We start from the raw sequence: 12,491 nt of genomic DNA, 5'->3' as shown, positions 1-12,491 counted from the left end.
TGGTAAAATATCTTGGCGAGCTATAAAATAATGTAGACAAAATGTATGATCATGCTGCAGTGTACAATTTATTTGATTTATTTTGAAATGTTATTCATTTATAATTTAGTTTTGAATTTACTTTAGATAATATCCATCGGACTTAGTGTTAAAATACAAAATTGATTGATATTCTTACCGAATTATAAATAATATACATAATAAAATTTTGGATTTTCTGATTTACTTGTAGTAATTATCTCATGAATAATTTTTTTCTGTGACTCGCCTAATTTACAATTATTTAATACAAATTTCCCCGAAGAATCACTCATTTCTCTTGTTGATGAATTATTTGAAATCTTATTATTAATTTTTTCAATTTATTGTTAATCGCAATATACAGTTTTTTTAATGTTAGAATTACATTATTAAATAAATTTCAAAGTGATTCATAAAAAAACAGTATACAACTAGGTACTTACCTAGAATTTGATTTTTGTAAATTTTTTTTTATTTAACATATCACAATATTTCTTTTTGTGGATTGGAGTAAGAATTTGCCCTATATATTTGGACTTTGCTTCCAAAGATCTTTTTTTATAAACTCTAAATGTCGAATATAAACCTTCACAAAACTCACATCTTTTGTTAGAATCAATAATCATTGAACATTTATCATGGCGCCATATATTATTGAATCCTAGAGATGCAGTGCTAACTTGAATACCTAAAAGTAAATATTTTACATAACATATATTTTACATATTACCAAGCCAAAAACGAAGAAATCTCCGGCCAAACCAAAAAAAACAACCTTTCGTTTGTCAAATCAAAGGTTCCCACACAGCAATTTTACATTGTAATAACATTACTATAAATTGTAATTAAAAATATCAATGTTACCATAAAATTAATTTTTGATTTATTTTGATTTGTATAATCTTATAATAACATTATACCGTGATAATTTGGCCAGCAAAAATATGTTATCACAATATTGATAGTTAAAGTTGCTGTAATATTTTTTTTTTAATATTAAAATTAAAATAATATTACCAAAATATTATTACTATATTGTCATAAAAATACTCAAACTTTAAAAAAATATGATAATAATATTATCATTTAATACCCTTAAAACATTTCATAATGTTATGATAATATTATATTTATGATAAAGCAATTCTATTAATAGCGTTAGGTAAATTTGTACCAATATTGAATTTCCATTACCTATTTTAAAAGTATTAAGATATTTTAGTACATTTATGGATCAGGAATTATGTCAGGACAATACATAAACATAATAAAAAAAATTTTTCTTTTTTATTGATATATTATATAATATACTTGCTTTATTCAATATAATATCTTTATATGCAAAATTGACGGCTGTAACATGATTGCGCTCGTCCTACCTTTTTACATGCAAAAAACGCAACACGATTGCGCCCAGCAAGTTAGCTCAAAGCACCAGTTTTTACCTTTTTACCTGCAAAAAACGCAACACAATTGCGCCCAGCAAATAAGCTCGATTGCGCTTCGTGAAATATAAAGTCTTGCCTTTCTAACAATTTTCCAATAATCTATTTAAAATACAGTCGGAGTGGAAAACTCTTAAGTTTAAGTTAGGTTAGGTTATTATTTTAACAATTTTCCTTCCCAATTGTACAGTCTTAGGACTGACAACAATTATGTCCTATAGGAATATAGTTGTTGTCAGTCCTAAGCCTGTAAAATTGGGAAGGAAAATTGTTAAAATGATAACCTTACCTAACTAAACTTTGAGTTTTCCACTCCGACTGTATTTTAAATAGATTATTGGAAAATTGTTAGAAAGGCAAGACCTTATATTTCAAGGAGCGCAATCGAGCCCTTTTGCTGGGCGCAATCGTGTTACGTTTTTTGCAGGTAAAAAGGTAAAACCGGGCACTATCGAGCTAATTTGCTGGGCGCAATCGTGTTGCGTTTTTTGAATGTTAAAAGGTAGGACGGGCGCAATCGTGTTTCACCGAAAATTGACTCCCAGTCAGTATATAATTTTGAAAAATTAAAAAAATTAATATAAATTCTACATTATTTGACTCCCTGTCAGTAGGTTTGGTTAGTTAATTATTTAACAATACTTTTTTAACATTCTTTTTTTTTTATATAAATATACAATATATATATATTAAATAATAGTATTATTAATTTTTTTAGCACGCCTAAAACGTGCATGAGCTAGCCATGTTCCAATATCATTATCAACGTCTTTTTCTGGTACCGTTTTGTATTTGATATTGGTCCTCAATATATCTAAAATAAAAATGACCACTTTAAATAAGTATTTTCATATAAACAATATATAGCTATATAATATATTATAAATAGTTTATATATACGCATATATATAATATAAATATATATAGTACAATTCAAAATGTCTGTATCAACTTTAATATACTTGAATGGGGTTTTGGTTTTTAAAGAAACGAGTAAATATTAAGGAATATTTAAATATATTCTAATTGAATGGTACACGTATTTATTCTAATTTTTTACATTCCACTTATTGTCTTACTATAAATAACTATATATGTTAACTATATATTTTTATACATTTATAGTTTAAGTAAAAACATATTTCCATGACTGTTAGAAATTATAATTACCAATAAGAAGCCGATAAGAATATAATGAAGAAAACCTCAATTTTTTTTTGAAACCATAAGTTGAATAATCCTCAAGAACTTTGTCATCAAACATTCTGGACATAACACGCCTCAGTGAGTCACCTACACTTTTATTAGTAATGAGCAATGACAATTTGCGTACCTGAAAATTAAGACGATTAAATTGATTATGTTATTTCTTAAACTCAATTGTTTTTACGTAGAAGACTCAAATGAATTAAGTGTTATTGCTTATTAGTTATTACCATAATAGTTTTAAAGTTGTTTTCATTTTTTTGAAGTTTCAGTTCAAATTCTTGTAGTGCTTCATGACACTCTATTGGAAATATATTGTTCAAGTCATAGTCATTAATACCATCATCTGATACCGAAATTGAATTTTTATTTATATTTTCCAGCAATGTATTTATATTAGCATTCATAAGTTGATTGGTAGATATACAACAATTTATGTCATATTTCATGACGGACAACGTGTTCACTGCATATTTTTGATATTCTAAAAACAAATAATACAATTTAAATACAATATAACTGAATACTAACGATAAAAATAAAAATTATGAAACTTTAAACAACAATAATGTTTTATTAAAGTAATTAATAATACCTACCAGCCACTGACATTATTGCTGTAGGTTCAATTGCAGTTTTAGATTTACTATAGCCTAAAGAAAAGAAACAATGAAATGTCAGTTTGTTAAGAAACTTGTTTACTATTAGTATTAAAATACTTTGCTCAAAATATAATGTCTTGGAAAAATCTAAATTGATAATGATGATTAATTTTAATTTTAATAAAACTACAATATGTTAAGTAGTATATAATCTATAAGTATTATAGGTTAAGGGGATTGGAAGTGGTGATTTTCTGTATTTGTCTAATACACATGCAACATAGGATTTTAGACGTGTTCTATTTCCAACATACCGCAATAGATAAAAGCAATAAGAAATCTGAAAACATTTGAATTTTTTGTAAGTCTATTGAGATCGACTTTCCCCATTTTAGATTTTAACTTCTTCAAAAATTGAAACATGACGATTTCTTAATTACTTTTAAGTATTCTCACATTTTTATAAATTCAAATCTGTTTTCAGAATTCTTATCGCTTCACTATATCAATTAGGTTGTTAGAAATAGAACACGTCCAAAATCCTATGTTGCGCCTGTGTTAAACAAGGACAGAAAACCACTGCTTCCAATCCCCTTAAGACAAAATAATATATAGGTATTCTTACTATTTGATTTCAACAATTTATCATCAAAAAGTTTTCTTTTTATTGGAATTGCTGTTTTACTAGTGGACTGTAATTGAGGCGATGTTTCTATTTCCAATAAGGTATCAAATAAATCTAAAAAAAAAAATAATAATGATATCATTATTAATTCTTGGACTATATAGTTTATTATTAATAATTTAAAAAATTACTTTTGGATTTTGAAGCTTTAGTAGGTTGGGTATGACTTAGAAACTTTTTTTGTGGTTTCAATGGTTGAGAATCTGATATTTTTGTTCCACTCAAAGATTTTCTTTTTGGAGAGTTATCATTATAATCATTATCATCATTTAAAAATATTGGACTTGTATCTAAAATCATTGTTTATTATTATTCATACTTTAGAAATATATAAAATATAAATGTGAGACTTTATTACGAATGCTATTTATAGGAAAACAACAGACGCACCAGGACGACTGCAATAATTTTTATAAATATTATTTTAGTAGATTCATTGGGACTCTGAGTGTTATATTATATTTTCTACTAAGGTCTAAAATATTTTTAAATCAATTTTAATCTAGTAAAATAATGTAACTTCTATTTTTTTGATAATATGATACCTATGTGTATGGTGTAATCTGGATCTAAATCTGAGTCATCGTTTGATTCACATTTACCAACTATACTTTTGTTCACTGAAAAATAAAAATGATTATATGATAGGGTTAATTTATATTATATAATCACTATTTTTGTTAATTATTTATAACTTATTATATACAGGCCACAGGGTGTTTAAAAAGTTTGGCAACGGTCTTTAAACTAATTGGGACTGGTAAACAATATGATATAATTATAATGAGGTGATTAAATATGAACACCATGTACAGTGAAACCTCGATAACTCGAATTGATTGGGGGCGAAAAAAAAATTTGAATTATAGAAAATTTGACTTATAGAGGTTTGAGATATCATATATTGTAAGGCAGGGGCCAAGGTATTCCTTCAAGTTATCGAAAATTTGACTTATGGAGGTTCGAGATATCGAGGTTCCACTGTATATTAATAATATTTAAATAATTATATATAGATATAGGTATGATTGTACTTACAAAATATATCAGGTGGACTTTTAATAGCTTTTTTTTTTGGTGACGGTGATGGTGAATTATCAATCATTTTGGCTCTTACTTTACGGTCTTTTAATACATGTTCAGTTCCTGATAGATCAGAAGATTCTTGAGCAATTTTAGCCTTGTATTTCGCTTCTTCGTAAGTATCTAAACAAAATGAATGTAAATTAGACATACCTATAGGTATAATAATGCATATATTGTTAGAAAATAAGTTTCAACTATATAAAATAAATACTAAAATATAAATATTGTAGTTTACATTTATACTATAATATTATATTATAATCACCGTAACAGGATCCCAGCTTTCTAGCAATATGCCATTTAAATTCTTTTTTGTTTGGTGGTAATTTTTTTTGTATAATTTTTTTTGTATTGGAACATTTTATTGGCCAAGCACACAACCCATTTTTGTACCAACTACTTGGAACAACGTCAACTGTGTTGTCTTTTGTGAAGTTGACAACAAACCACATAATGCTCAAAGAAAGCTATAATACATATATAAATTGGATTTATTACAGTAATTAATTTAAAAAATATTAAATAATAAATTACACCTACACTCATTTACCTGATGGTAATAACCACAGCACAAATAAGAATAATTTATGTTGACATTTTTACTATCATATTATTTACTATTTTTAATTGCCTATATTACATTTTAATACATTTATGATACAATGGTTTATATATTTACATTTGCTTTTATTAAAACAATTTTTATATAATATCTGTATGTAATATTGGTATAGCATAAGTGCAGTTATTCAATGGTATCACCATCATTTTATATTTTATGTCAATAATATTCCAGACCTTAAGATTATCCATGAGATTATCAACTTTGTAAATATTTAAAATTGAAGAGCAAATAGGTTTAGTATATGCTGGAAACTTGTTTAAAAAGATTTGACCCACTATGAATGTAACACTATCAATTTTTTCACGTATAATATTTGCACATTTTACAATCTGACCACAATGAGTTAAAATATAGCAGTCTTTGTCATTGTTAGTTTTTAGAGTAAAATTTTCAAAAATAATCTGGTGATATTGTAGATAATTTAAATATTCAAGTAATGGACCATTATTGTGCATTTTTTTTAAAGTAAATTCTTTGTTAATTTGATTGAAGTTTTGATTACGGACATGACACTTTTCATTGTACCGACAAATAAATTGTTGAAGAGGTTTTTCACTTTTTCTTAGAGCTACTTTAATTTCCTTCATATGGTTTTCAAACGGAAAACAACTACATTGATCAAGTGGACCATAACGGTCATAATCAGATGTGATATGAAGAAGCCCATGAATGTTATGAGAAACATTGAAATTTCCATATATTTTATCAAATGTCATTACAAAATAATCCAATAATTGTTGAGCATACTCTGAATAATGAACTTTATCCGGACTTAGTAAAATTACCATTGCCACATTTAATGCCATAAAGTTAACTAAGCAATTAGTTGATAAAATACCATCAAGAATTAAAGGACCAAGATAAATTAAAAACAAACGCAATTCGGTTGCTTTCCAACGACAAATATCTTGCACTTCTCGAGGTTTTCTAGAAAATTCCAAAGGTATATAAGGCTTTATTTCTAATAGTAATTTAGTTATTTCATTAATTTTTCTTCCTGGTAGGCGAACATTGGCTGGACCTCTGATAACCCAAAATGAAATAAGTTTACGCATCACACCCAATGTTACTAAGTGCATATAATCTAGCACAAACGATTTAGAAATATCAAAATTGGGTATTCTGGTAAGAATTGAAGGAGATGTTGATGTATGGAAATCTTCATCAGTACAATTTCTATACTCTGTATCAGTTCTTAAAGCAGATTTATTTCTATTATATGGGAAACAAACACGATTATTAATGTATTCTCCTTCGATTTTACATCGTGAACATGATGAAAATCCAGAATGTCCTTTGGTTTTGAGGACAAAACTCTTGGCTGGTGCATCACAACAGAAGACATTAAATGAAACATTAATTTTCTTATTTTGTGCAACTATCCCATTTAATGATAATTCTACTGCCTCATTAACAAAATCTAATAAATAATCATCACTATCATTGGGTTTCGTATACCCATGATACATTCCAACTGGAAAAACTTGAGATTTCTTATTTGTAGTTATTATGTAAGCTAAAATAGGCCAAAATTGACTTCCACTGGATTTTGAAAGAGGGAGTCCGTCAATACCTACAGCAATTTTTAATGAAAAATAATTTTCATTTGCCACATAATTTTGGAGAATGCCTTTAGCAATTCCAAAATGGTAATACAAGCCAGGTTCTACGACTCGTAGAGTATAATCAAATTTAGAAGATGTATGTAAAAGTGTTCTACTATCTTTAGGTAAGGATGAAAAACATTTGTGGGTTCTTAATAATGATAATAATGAATTCACTGTAGTCATTGGAACATTATGGTTAACAGCCCAATGTGCAAGACTATCATTAAGATTTGGTAATGTTGTTGTATCAAGTACTAAGGAATTACTATTATCAGTAGATTGCTTTTTGGACAAATTATCAACTGTTGATACACTAGACAATAAAGAATTTGAATGTGGTTGATGAACACCTGATGCCAGATTTGGATCAAGTCTAGGAGTTAAATTATCTAATGTTAATACGGGGATATTACTATTATCCTGTCTTGTATTACTAGAAATGATAAATGTATCAGACTCTGTACCCTGGTCCAATGTAAATAAATTATTCACTAAATCTCGTTCCTCTTTAATTTTCCTGTTTCTAGTCCTATTACTTTTAATCATCTTACTGAAAAAAAAAAAATAGTAATATATATGAGGTAACAATTGTACCTAGCATCGTATCTATGTTTCTAATCATAAATCAATTTTATCAAACTTAATATTATAAAAAATATATTATATATTATACATTTTTAAAATTATAATTCCTAAAATGTTCATAACCAAAACATGCATTTATTTAATATTAATATATATATATATATATTATATTACTTATATTATAAACTTACTAAGAATGTTTAAAAGGACGTGATACCCACATTTGTTGTCTTCGTCTTACAATTAATGTACTATCTCTATTTATTATTGTTGAATTACCCAAATTCTACAACGCACAAGGAAGAACTTTATCTGTGTCGTAGCGTTTTTATTTTTTTGATAACATAACTACAATTTAAGTTATCAGTTTGAGAACATTAGGTTTTTTAAATTTAATTTAAAATAATTTTAATTATTGGTTAGTAGTGCTATCAAAAAAAACCTATCAAACTACTTAACTACCTAAACTAACCGTACCTATATTAATATACCTGATATATAATTAACCTATATTAATGTATTCTCATCTATTAAACAATAGTACATCATGAAACAATTTTGTGTTGTGAGCTTTGATATATTAAAGTTAAAACCTATTATCAAGCTTAAAGGCATTTATAATAGGGTTTGGAATTAACATTATGTATGTTGGTTTTTTATTTAAATATTTTAATTTTTATGAAAATTGTGAGTATGTAAAATATTATAAAAATGATCATAACCCTATTAAAAATTAAAAGGTCGTAAAAAAATAATGTATAAACACAGATAATATGTACTTACTATTTAAGTTTGATTATAGGTATATTAATTCACTCTAATGCTATATTGTTGGTCTGCATAAAGCATGAAAACAAAAACAAAATATAAATTCATATTTTCCCAACACAGACGAGAAAATCTAAATGTTTTTAAAAACAGTAGGTATGTTACAAAACCAAAACAGATTGCATATTATTTTTTTTTAAAAGCACAATAAATTGGTTCTATATACCGAACGTCAATTTGATATGTAGTACTATAGAACATATATTTTTTTTTATAGTACGTTTGTAAGACGGAGACAACAAATTACAAAATATGTGTGTGGCGTTCACGTCTTCTTAACAGATATATAGGTACCTATATGGCTGTATAAGTAAAGTAAAATTAAAACAAATTAATAACGTAAGATTTTACTTACCAAAGCTGTTGAAAAGTGAAAACTTAGAATTTTCGATTTGAAACAGTTTTCTTCTGTAGGTATGACGAATATAATTTGATATTATTATTAGTTTAACAATATTACGATTTGATCACCAATGTTATAGTTGGTTATAGTCAATAGTATTAATACTCAATAGCAATTCCACAAATCATATTAAAATCTTCATCTTTAGGCCCGTTTCATATCGTACGCGCACGTTTCATACGTCGCGGTCGCGTTCAGAATTACGTGATTTATATATTGACTGTTTCACATGGACGCGTATAAAACGCGACTCGTTGTTGGATACGCGGGCATTCATTCTGTATATCATATCATTCTGTCACTAGTTCACATCCGAACAAGTCCTACACCACTCAACTTGCAGCCAGCTTTCAGCAGCAGTTCCTCAAACAGCCGTATTCACCGCTTTCAACAGGGCATCAGCGCCCACGGTTCACACCCGAACCGTAACTAAACAGCCGTTCTCACCGCTCTCAACAGGGCATCAGCGCCCACGGTTCACACCCGAACCGTCACCAAATCAGCCGTTCTCACGGCTCTCAACAGGGCACCAGCGCCAACAGCAAGCCGCCGCGGAAGCGACGTCTTCACCAACAGCCGTTTTCACCGCTCTCGACAGGGCACCAGCGCCCAAAACAAGCCGCCGCGGAAGCGACGTCGACGTCAACACAAATCAGCCGTTTTCACCGCTCTCCGACCGGGCACCAGCGCCCACAAGTAAGCCGCCGCGGAAGCGACGTCCCTCCGTCAACAGCTGTCGTGGGGCCGCGCCCTCACATTGCCACAGCATCCCCTCCCCAACATCCCACACCCACTGAAATGACCAGGAACAACAAACGTAGGAAGGTCGGAGACCCCTCGACCAAACCACCTCCGAAAATACCAAAACAACGATCAACTCCCCCTTCCCCAATACAATCTAATTCCAGTACATCCGACTCTGAAACCATAGACACTTTCTCCGACTCTAGCACCTCAACCCACCACTCCCTATCATCACTTACTTCCGTACACTCAGTAAAAACTTCACTCTCAACCGCCCAAGTTCCGTCCAAAACTCCTTCAATCTCCAGACCTCCACCTATCATACTGAGTTCCGCTTCCTGGCGGAAGGCCGCGCCCACCATCTATTCACTCCAAAACTTGCAACCGAGCTCTCTATCAGCAAAATCCTCCGGCGACCGGGTAACCCTACGGGCAACCGATACCACCCAATTCCACCTAATCCAAAAGACTCTATTACACCTAGGCACCGAATTCCACACTTTTTCTCTCCCCGAGGAACGCTCGGTAAAAATCGTTCTAAAGGGCATTCCAACCGATATATCTACTGATGAACTTAAAGACGAGCTAGTTACTCTAGGGTACTCCGTGAACTACGTCCGCCGCTTTGGCACCCTGAAAAACCTATGCCGATATGTGTAGTGCACATCGCTGCTAATCAGACTGCTAAGGACATATTTCTTCTGACAAACTTGTTTTACTTGCAAATCTCAGTTGAACCACTAAAACCTTCTGGACCCGCTCAATGCTTTTCATGTCAACGTTTTGGCCATGGCTCTCGAAACTGCGGTCACCCACCTCGGTGTGTAAAATGCGCCGAAAACCACACACGGCAAACTTTCGTGGCTGCCCCCAATTCATGGCTCAGAAACAGCAGGTAACTCCAACTCCAACCCAAGACTTCGTTCAAAATAAATCCTCACACCCAACCTCAACCCCCCCTCCGCCACCACCTCACCCTAATCAAAACACTACATTGACATACTCCGCAGCAACATCAAAATCAGCGCTCACTTCTTCAAATTCTCCAGTCCCTCAACTAAACTTGTCGCTGATACTAAACCTGCTCACCAACCTACTAACTGCGATATCCAATAATCATGATCCGAAAACTCTCATAGAATCAACGATCAAAACATTCCTGTCCATTCTCTCACCCCCAAATGAATAACTTAAAAATCCTATTTTGGAACTCCAACGGCATCAAAAACAAACTCAACGAACTACGCTCCCTCGCTCTCCTACTGAAAACTGACATAATCCTACTAAATGAAACCCGTCTATCTCCTTCTACCCAACTTCACATTCCAAATTTCTTCACATACAGGAATGACCTGCCGCCCGTCCGCGGCTCGCCTGCTCACGGCGGCACGGCTGTTCTAATCCACCGACGCATCATTCATCAACCTATAACTCTTAACACACTCATTCAAACCTCTTCTGTCCTCATCCAACTAAACGGCCACGAAGTCCTTGTATCAGCGGTATACAAACCACCAGGTGCAACACTCACGTCTCACGACTTGGACTTGTTGACCCAAAGTGCCGAATGGCAAATCTCTGCAGGTGACTTCAACGCCAAACACCCTCTCTGGTATAGCCACTCGACAAACGCTGCCGGTCGCGTACTTTTCGACCACGTTCAACAATCGGACTATACCATTACTGCTCCCTCATCCCCCACACACTTCCCGACAAACGCTAGATACAGACCTGACATACTTGACATCGCACTCGTTCGACTACCTTATCCTACTCAAATCGACAACCTCAACGAGCTATCTTCTGACCACAACCCTATCCTTCTGGAGACCTTGTGTATTCCGGTATCATCGTCCCCTCCAACGACTAACCGCTTCATTAACTGGACAAAATACAAGACAATCCTATCCAACTTACCAAGCCCAACTGAACGACCGACCATCAACAGTGAGTCAATCGACTTGGCAATTGATACTCTCACCAAAAACATACAACACGCGATCGAAGCTAGCGTATTTACCCCTAAACACAAAAACTCTTCCTTTTTACTACCTGACTACATAAAACTTGAAATAACTGAAAAAAACCAATTACGCCGTCAATGGCAAGGAAACCGTGACCCGACTACCAAACGTCAACTTAACGCCAAAATCTCACTAATCAGAACTTTACTCGAAACTCACAAAACTGACCAGTGGGACATTTTTCTTAATTCTCTTGACCATCAGGACGGCTCTATATACAAACTAAACAAATGTCTCCTCCACAAACGTCCTGCATCCCACCCTCTCACCGGCCCCAACGGTCTAGTTTTTCCGGCCATCGATCGAGCCGAGCTGATAGCTGACTCTCTCGAACTCCAATTCCAACCAAACCCTGGTCCCGACCTTCCAGAAGTTTCTGCCCACTCCAACTTACTTCGAAACATATGTATCACCAAATCTAATTTATTCACCACCCCTGGCACAATCCAAAAAATCATAAACAACCTCCGCAAAAAGAAAGCCCCTGGTGTCGATCTCATCACCAACACTGCTCTTAAATTTCTACCGAATAACATTCTACTTTCCCTAACACAAGTTATAAATTGCTCCCTCAGAATTTGCTACTTTCCACGTGCTTGGAAAAAAGCAGTAATAATTTCCATCCCTAAG

General features: G+C 32.1%; 1 long non-coding RNA gene across 1 annotated transcript; it reads right to left on the bottom strand.

Moving 5' to 3' along the window:
• Positions 1-2,219: 2,219 nt before the first annotated feature.
• LOC132941747 (uncharacterized) lies at positions 2,220-3,015 on the bottom strand. The gene is made up of 3 exons (XR_009664190.1): positions 2,903-3,015; positions 2,637-2,799; positions 2,220-2,280 (listed from the first exon to the last, which is right to left on the bottom strand). It is a non-coding gene; the product is annotated as an uncharacterized LOC132941747 (long non-coding RNA).
• Positions 3,016-12,491: the final 9,476 nt, after the last annotated feature.

This window comes from Metopolophium dirhodum, chromosome 3 (genome assembly GCF_019925205.1).
Source record: "Metopolophium dirhodum isolate CAU chromosome 3, ASM1992520v1, whole genome shotgun sequence".
In the NCBI taxonomy this organism is placed as follows: domain Eukaryota; kingdom Metazoa; phylum Arthropoda; class Insecta; order Hemiptera; family Aphididae; genus Metopolophium; species Metopolophium dirhodum.
The sequence above is the reverse complement of the archived record's forward strand: the minus strand, read 5'-3'. Positions and strand labels throughout refer to the sequence as shown.